Raw genomic sequence first — 7596 nt, 5'->3', positions numbered from 1 at the left:
TGGTTTCATTCCTCCTTTTTGTCCCTCATTACCAGTAAAAGCAGGTGAAAAAAAAAAGTATTGTCCTTCGAGCCGGAATTGAACCAGCGACCTAAGGATGCCCATGTGTTTCACTACAGTCCTCCGCTCTACCAGCTGAGCTATCGAAGGAAAGCTGAAAAATGTCCTGCTTGAGGACAATAGACAGTCAAGAAAAAGGCAGGAAAGAAGCAGCATCCATTGGAGAATACAAGCATCGCTCCTGCTGCTTCCCGCATGCTAAGCGAGCGCTCTACCATTTGAGCTAATTCCCCACACTTGGCCAGTTATGATACATAGCTGCCCAGAGCCAGATGAAAAATATTTTCTTATTACTAAGAAGAAGAAGAAGAAGAAGAAGAAGAAGAAGAAGAAGAAGAAGATGATGATGATGATGATGGTGATGATATTGTTTCAGACAGTTGTTGCCTTTGGTTTCATTCCTTCTTTTTGTCCCTCATTACCAGTAAAAGCAGATGGAAAAACAAAAGTATGGTCCTTTAAGTCAGAATTAAACCAGCAACCTAATGATGCCAAGGTGTTGCAGTACAGTCCTCCGCTCTAACAGCTGAACTAATGCAAGACAGCATGCTCCTTAAGGACAATACACACTTCAGAAAAAAACTGGAGGTGTTGCAAAAAAAGCTATCGAAGGAAAGCTGAAAAATGTCCTGCTTGAGGACAATAGACAGTCAAGAAAAAGGCAGGAAAGAAGCAGCATCCATTGGAGAATGCGGGCATCGATCCCGCTACTTCTCGCATGCTAAGCGAGCGCTCTACCATTTGAGCTAATTCCCCACACTTGGCCAGTTATGATACATAGCTGCCCAGAGCCAGATGAAAAATATTTTCTTATTACTGAAGAAGAAGAAGAAGAAGAAGAAGAAGAAGAAGAAGAAGAAGAAGAAGAAGAAGAAGAAGAAGATGATGATGGTGATGGTGATGATATTGTTTCAGACAGTTGTTGCCTTTGGTTTCATTCCTTCTTTTTGTCCCTCATTACCAGTAAAAGCAGATGGAAAAACAAAAGTATGGTCCTTTAAGTCAGAATTAAACCAGCAACCTAATGATGCCAAGGTGTTGCAGTACAGTCCTCCGCTCTAACAGCTGAACTAATGCAAGACAGCATGCTCCTTAAGGACAATACACACTTCAGAAAAAAACTGGAAAAAAAAAGCATCCATTGGAGAATGCGGGCATCGATCCCGCTACTTCTCGCATGCTAAGCGAGCGCTCTACCATTTGAGCTAATTCCCCACACTTGGCCAGTTATGATACATAGCTGCCCAGAGCCAGATGAAAAATATTTGCCCAGAGCCAGATGAAAAATATTTTCTTATTAGAAGAAGAAGAAGAAGAAAGAAGAAGAAGAAGAAGAAGAAGAAAGAAGAAGAAGAAGAAGAAGAAGAAGAAGATGATGATGATGATGAAAATTGTGATATTGTTTCAGACAGTTGTTGCCTTTGGTTTCATTCCTCCTTTTTGTCCCTCATTACCAGTAAAAGCAGGTGAAAAAAAAAGTATTGTCCTTCGAGCCGGAATTGAACCAGCGACCTAAGGATGCCCATGTGTTTCACTACAGTCCTCCGCTCTACCAGCTGAGCTATCGAAGGAAAGCTGAAAAATGTCCTGCTTGAGGACAATAGACAGTCAAGAAAAAGGCAGGAAAGAAGCAGCATCCATTGGAGAATACAAGCATCGCTCCTGCTGCTTCCCGCATGCTAAGCGAGCGCTCTACCATTTGAGCTAATTCCCCACACTTGGCCAGTTATGATACATAGCTGCCCAGAGCCAGATGAAAAATATTTTCTTATTACTGAAGAAGAAGAAGAAGAAGAAGAAGAAGAAGAAGAAGAAGAAGATGATGATGATGATGATGATGGTGATGATATTGTTTCAGACAGTTGTTGCCTTTGGTTTCATTCCTTCTTTTTGTCCCTCATTACCAGTAAAAGCAGATGGAAAAACAAAAGTATGGTTCTTTAAGTCAGAATTAAACCAGCAACCTAATGATGCCAAGGTGTTGCAGTACAGTCCTCCGCTCTAACAGCTGAACTAATGCAAGACAGCATGCTCCTTAAGGACAATACACACTTCAGAAAAAAACTGGAAAAAAAAAGCATCCATTGGAGAATGCGGGCATCGATCCCGCTACTTCTCGCATGCTAAGCGAGCGCTCTACCATTTGAGCTAATTCCCCACACTTGGCCAGTTATGATACATAGCTGCCCAGAGCCAGATGAAAAATATTTTCTTATTAAGAAGAAGAAGAAGAAGAAGAAGAAGAAGAAGAAGAAGAAGAAGAAGAAGAAGCCAGAGAAGAGACTGAAGAAGAATGAAAGAAGAAGAAGAAGAAGAAGAAGAAGAAGAGAAGATGAAGAATTGTGATGAAAATTGTGATATTGTTTCAGACAGTTGTTGCCTTTGGTTTCATTCCTCCTTTTTGTCCCTCATTACCAGTAAAAGCAGGTGAAAAAAAAAGTATTGTCCTTCGAGCCGGAATTGAACCAGCGACCTAAGGATGCCCATGTGTTTCACTACAGTCCTCCGCTCTACCAGCTGAGCTATCGAAGGAAAGCTGAAAAATGTCCTGCTTGAGGACAATAGACAGTCAAGAAAAAGGCAGGAAAGAAGCAGCATCCATTGGAGAATACAAGCATCGCTCCTGCTGCTTCCCGCATGCTAAGCGAGCGCTCTACCATTTGAGCTAATTCCCCACACTTGGCCAGTTATGATACATAGCTGCCCAGAGCCAGATGAAAAATATTTTCTTATTACTGAAGAAGAAGAAGAAGAAGAAGAAGAAGAAGAAGAAGAAGAAGAAGAAGAAGAAGATGATGGTGATGGTGATGGTGATGATATTGTTTCAGACAGTTGTTGCCTTTGGTTTCATTCCTTCTTTTTGTCCCTCATTACCAGTAAAAGCAGATGGAAAAACAAAAGTATGGTCCTTTAAGTCAGAATTAAACCAGCAACCTAATGATGCCAAGGTGTTGCAGTACAGTCCTCCGCTCTAACAGCTGAACTAATGCAAGAGAGCATGCTCCTTAAGGACAATACACACTTCAGAAAAAAACTGGAAAAAAAAAGCATCCATTGGAGAATGCGGGCATCGATCCCGCTACTTCTCGCATGCTAAGCGAGCGCTCTACCATTTGAGCTAATTCCCCACACTTAGCCAGTTATGATACATAACTGCCCAGAGCCAGATGAAAAATATTTTCTTATTACTAAAGAAGAAGAAGAAGAAGAAGAAGAAGAAGAAGAAGAAGAAGAAGAAAGAAGAAGAAGAAGAAGATGATGATGATGATGAATTGTGATATTGTTTCAGACAGTTGTTGCCTTTGGTTTCATTCCTCCTTTTTGTCCCTCATTACCAGTAAAAGCAGGTGAAAAAAAAAGTATTGTCCTTCGAGCCGGAATTGAACCAGCGACCTAAGGATGCCCATGTGTTTCACTACAGTCCTCCGCTCTACCAGCTGAGCTATCGAAGGAAAGCTGAAAAATGTCCTGCTTGAGGACAATAGACAGTCAAGAAAAAGGCAGGAAAGAAGCAGCATCCATTGGAGAATGCAAGCATCGCTCCTGCTGCTTCCCGCATGCTAAGCGAGCGCTCTACCATTTGAGCTAATTCCCCACACTTGGCCAGTTATGATACATAGCTGCCCAGAGCCAGATGAAAAATATTTTCTTATTACTGAAGAAGAAGAAGAAGAAGAAAGAAGAAGAAGAAGAAGAAGAAGAAGAAGAAGAAGAAGAATGATGATGATGAAAATTGTGATATTGTTTCAGACAGTTGTTGCCTTTGGTTTCATTCCTCCTTTTTGTCCCTCATTACCAGTAAAAGCAGGTGAAAAAAAAAGTATTGTCCTTCGAGCCGGAATTGAACCAGCGACCTAAGGATGCCCATGTGTTTCACTACAGTCCTCCGCTCTACCAGCTGAGCTATCGAAGGAAAGCTGAAAAATGTCCTGCTTGAGGACAATAGACAGTCAAGAAAAAGGCAGGAAAGAAGCAGCATCCATTGGAGAATGCAAGCATCGCTCCTGCTGCTTCCCGCATGCTAAGCGAGCGCTCTACCATTTGAGCTAATTCCCCACACTTGGCCAGTTATGATACATAGCTGCCCAGAGCCAGACGAAAAATATTTTCTTATTAGAAGAAGAAGAAGAAGATGATGATGATGAAAATTGTGATATTGTTTCAGACAGTTGTTGCCTTTGGTTTCATTCCTTCTTTTTGTCCCTCATTACCAGTAAAAGCAGATGGAAAAACAAAAGTATGGTTCTTTAAGTCAGAATTAAACCAGCAACCTAATGATGCCAAGGTGTTGCAGTATAGTCCTCCGCTCTAACAGCTGAACTAATGCAAGACTAAAGAGAGTGCTCCTTGAGGACAATACACACTTCAGAAAAAAACTGGAAAAAAAACACATCCATTGGAGAATGCGGGCATCGATCCCGCTACTTCTCGCATGCTAAGCGAGCGCTCTACCATTTGAGCTAATTCCCCACACTTGGCCAGTTATGATACATAGCTGCCCAGAGCCAGACGAAAAATATTTTCTTATTACTGAAGAAGAAGAAGAAGAAGAAGAAGAAGAAGAAGAAGAAGAAGAAGAAGAAGAAGAAGAAGAAGAAGATGATGATGATGATGAAAATTGTGATATTGTTTCAGACAGTTGTTGCCTTTGGTTTCATTCCTCCTTTTTGTCCCTCATTACCAGTAAAAGCAGGTGAAAAAAAAAGTATTGTCCTTCGAGCCGGAATTGAACCAGCGACCTAAGGATGCCCATGTGTTTCACTACAGTCCTCCGCTCTACCAGCTGAGCTATCGAAGGAAAGCTGCAAAATGTCCTGCTTGAGGACAATAGACAGTCAAGAAAAAGGCAGGAAAGAAGCAGCATCCATTGGAGAATGCAAGCATCGCTCCTGCTGCTTCCCGCATGCTAAGCGAGCGCTCTACCATTTGAGCTAATTCCCCACACTTGGCCAGTTATGATACATAGCTGCCCAGAGCCAGATGAAAAATATTTTCTTAAGAAGAAGAAGAAGAAGAAGAAAGAAGAAGAAGAAGATGATGATGTGATGGTGATGGTGATGATATTGTTTCAGACAGTTGTTGCCTTTGGTTTCATTCCTTCTTTTTGTCCCTCATTACCAGTAAAAGCAGATGGAAAAACAAAAGTATGGTTCTTTAAGTCAGAATTAAACCAGCAACCTAATGATGCCAAGGTGTTGCAGTACAGTCCTCCGCTCTAACAGCTGAACTAATGCAAGAGAGCATGCTCCTTGAGGACAATACACACTTCAGAAAAAAACTGGAAAAAAAACGCATCCATTGGAGAATGCGGGCATCGATCCCGCTACTTCTCGCATGCTAAGCTACTTAGCGCTCTACCATTTGAGCTAATTCCCCCACACTTGGCCAGTTATGATACATAGCTGCCCAGAGCCAGATGAAAAATATTTTCTTATTACTGTAAAGAAGAAGAAGAAGAAGAAGAAGAAGAAGAAGAAGAAGAAGAAGAAGAAGAAGAAGAAGAAGATGATGATGATGATGAAAATTGTGATATTGTTTCAGACAGTTGTTGCCTTTGGTTTCATTCCTCCTTTTTGTCCCTCATTACCAGTAAAAGCAGGTGAAAAAAAAAGTATTGTCCTTCGAGCCGGAATTGAACCAGCGACCTAAGGATGCCCATGTGTTTCACTACAGTCCTCCGCTCTACCAGCTGAGCTATCGAAGGAAAGCTGTAAAATGTCCTGCTTGAGGACAATAGACAGTCAAGAAAAAGGCAGGAAAGAAGCAGCATCCATTGGAGAATGCAAGCATCGCTCCTGCTGCTTCCCGCATGCTAAGCGAGCGCTCTACCATTTGAGCTAATTCCCCACACTTGGCCAGTTATGATACATAGCTGCCCAGAGCCAGACGAAAAATATTTTCTTATGAAGAAGAAGAAGAAGAAGAAGAAGAAGAAGAAGAAGAAGAAGAAGAAGAAGATGATGATGATGGTGATGGTGATGATATTGTTTCAGACAGTTGTTGCCTTTGGTTTCATTCCTTCTTTTTGTCCCTCATTACCAGTAAAAGCAGATGGAAAAACAAAAGTATGGTTCTTTAAGTCAGAATTAAACCAGCAACCTAATGATGCCAAGGTGTTGCAGTACAGTCCTCCGCTCTAACAGCTGAACTAATGCAAGAGAGCATGCTCCTTGAGGACAATACACACTTCAGAAAAAAACTGGAAAAAAAACGCATCCATTGGAGAATGCGGGCATCGATCCCGCTACTTCTCGCATGCTAAGCGAGCGCTCTACCATTTGAGCTAATTCCCCACACTTGGCCAGTTATGATACATAGCTGCCCAGAGCCAGATGAAAAATATTTTCTTATTACTGAAGAAGAAGAAGAAGAAGAAGAAGAAGAAGAAGAAGAAGAAGAAGAAGAAGAAGAAGATGATGATGATGATGATGAAAATTGTGATATTGTTTCAGACAGTTGTTGCCTTTGGTTTCATTCCTCCTTTTTGTCCCTCATTACCAGTAAAAGCAGGTGAAAAAAAAAGTATTGTCCTTCGAGCCGGAATTGAACCAGCGACCTAAGGATGCCCATGTGTTTCACTACAGTCCTCCGCTCTACCAGCTGAGCTATCGAAGGAAAGCTGAAAAATGTCCTGCTTGAGGACAATAGACAGTCAAGAAAAAGGCAGGAAAGAAGCAGCATCCATTGGAGAATGCAAGCATCGCTCCTGCTGCTTCCCGCATGCTAAGCGAGCGCTCTACCATTTGAGCTAATTCCCCACACTTGGCCAGTTATGATACATAGCTGCCCAGAGCCAGACGAAAAATATGATGATGATGAAAATTGTGATATTGTTTCAGACAGTTGTTGCCTTTGGTTTCATTCCTCCTTTTTGTCCCTCATTACCAGTAAAAGCAGGTGGAAAAAAAAAAGTATGGTCCTTTAAGCCGGAATTGAACCAGCGACCTAATGAACACTCACTACAGTCCTCCGCTCTAACAGCTGAGCTAAGAAGAAGAAGAAGAAGAAGAAGAAGAAGAAGATAGAAGTAAAAGCAGGTGGAAAAAAAAAAGTATGGTCCTTTAAGTTACATGAATTAAACCAGCAACCTAATGATGCCAAGGTGTCAATTGATGTCAGGAGCTGAGAGATGTTTGTCTCCAGATCTTCACTTTAGTATCGAAGGAAAGCTGAAAAAAGTCTTGCTTGAGGACAATAGACAGTCAAGAAAAATGCAGGAAAGAAGCAGCATCCATTGGATAATGCAAGCATCGCTCCTGCTGCTTCTCGCATGCTAAGCGAGCGCTCTACCCTTTGAGCTAATTCCCCACACTTGGAGTTATGATACATATGAAGAAGAAGCTGAAGAAGAAATGGTGATGGTGATGGTGATATTGTTTCAGACAGTTGTTGCCTTTGGTTTCATTCCTTCTTTTTGTCCCTCATTACCAGTAAAAGCAGATGGAAAAACAAAAGTATGGTTCTTTAAGTCAGAATTAAACCAGCAACCTAATGATGCCAAGGTGTTGCAGTACAGTCCTCCGCTCTAACAGCTGA

General features: G+C 41.7%; 8 non-coding genes across 8 annotated transcripts; all 8 read right to left on the bottom strand.

Annotated features, from left to right (window-relative positions):
- Window positions 1–63: 63 nt before the first annotated feature.
- Window positions 64–150, bottom strand: trnay-gua. The gene is given in 2 exon segments: window positions 64–99; window positions 114–150. It is a non-coding gene; the product is annotated as a tRNA-Tyr (tRNA).
- Window positions 151–1544: 1394 nt separating this feature from the next.
- On the bottom strand, window positions 1545–1631 carry trnay-gua. The gene is given in 2 exon segments: window positions 1545–1580; window positions 1595–1631. It is a non-coding gene; the product is annotated as a tRNA-Tyr (tRNA).
- Window positions 1632–2505: 874 nt separating this feature from the next.
- On the bottom strand, window positions 2506–2592 carry trnay-gua. Its single transcript is given in 2 exon segments — window positions 2506–2541; window positions 2556–2592. It is a non-coding gene; the product is annotated as a tRNA-Tyr (tRNA).
- An 833-nt stretch (window positions 2593–3425) lies between these two features.
- On the bottom strand, window positions 3426–3512 carry trnay-gua. Its single transcript is given in 2 exon segments — window positions 3426–3461; window positions 3476–3512. It is a non-coding gene; the product is annotated as a tRNA-Tyr (tRNA).
- Window positions 3513–3886: 374 nt separating this feature from the next.
- On the bottom strand, window positions 3887–3973 carry trnay-gua. Its single transcript is given in 2 exon segments — window positions 3887–3922; window positions 3937–3973. It is a non-coding gene; the product is annotated as a tRNA-Tyr (tRNA).
- Window positions 3974–4771: 798 nt separating this feature from the next.
- On the bottom strand, window positions 4772–4858 carry trnay-gua. Its single transcript is given in 2 exon segments — window positions 4772–4807; window positions 4822–4858. It is a non-coding gene; the product is annotated as a tRNA-Tyr (tRNA).
- An 819-nt stretch (window positions 4859–5677) lies between these two features.
- On the bottom strand, window positions 5678–5764 carry trnay-gua. The gene is given in 2 exon segments: window positions 5678–5713; window positions 5728–5764. It is a non-coding gene; the product is annotated as a tRNA-Tyr (tRNA).
- Window positions 5765–6588: 824 nt separating this feature from the next.
- trnay-gua lies at window positions 6589–6675 on the bottom strand. Its single transcript is given in 2 exon segments — window positions 6589–6624; window positions 6639–6675. It is a non-coding gene; the product is annotated as a tRNA-Tyr (tRNA).
- Window positions 6676–7596: the final 921 nt, after the last annotated feature.

This window comes from Polyodon spathula, chromosome 36, assembly GCF_017654505.1.
Source record: "Polyodon spathula isolate WHYD16114869_AA chromosome 36, ASM1765450v1, whole genome shotgun sequence".
NCBI classification, from domain to species: Eukaryota; Metazoa; Chordata; class Actinopteri; order Acipenseriformes; family Polyodontidae; genus Polyodon; species Polyodon spathula.
This window is presented reverse-complemented; position numbering and strand designations above follow the sequence as displayed.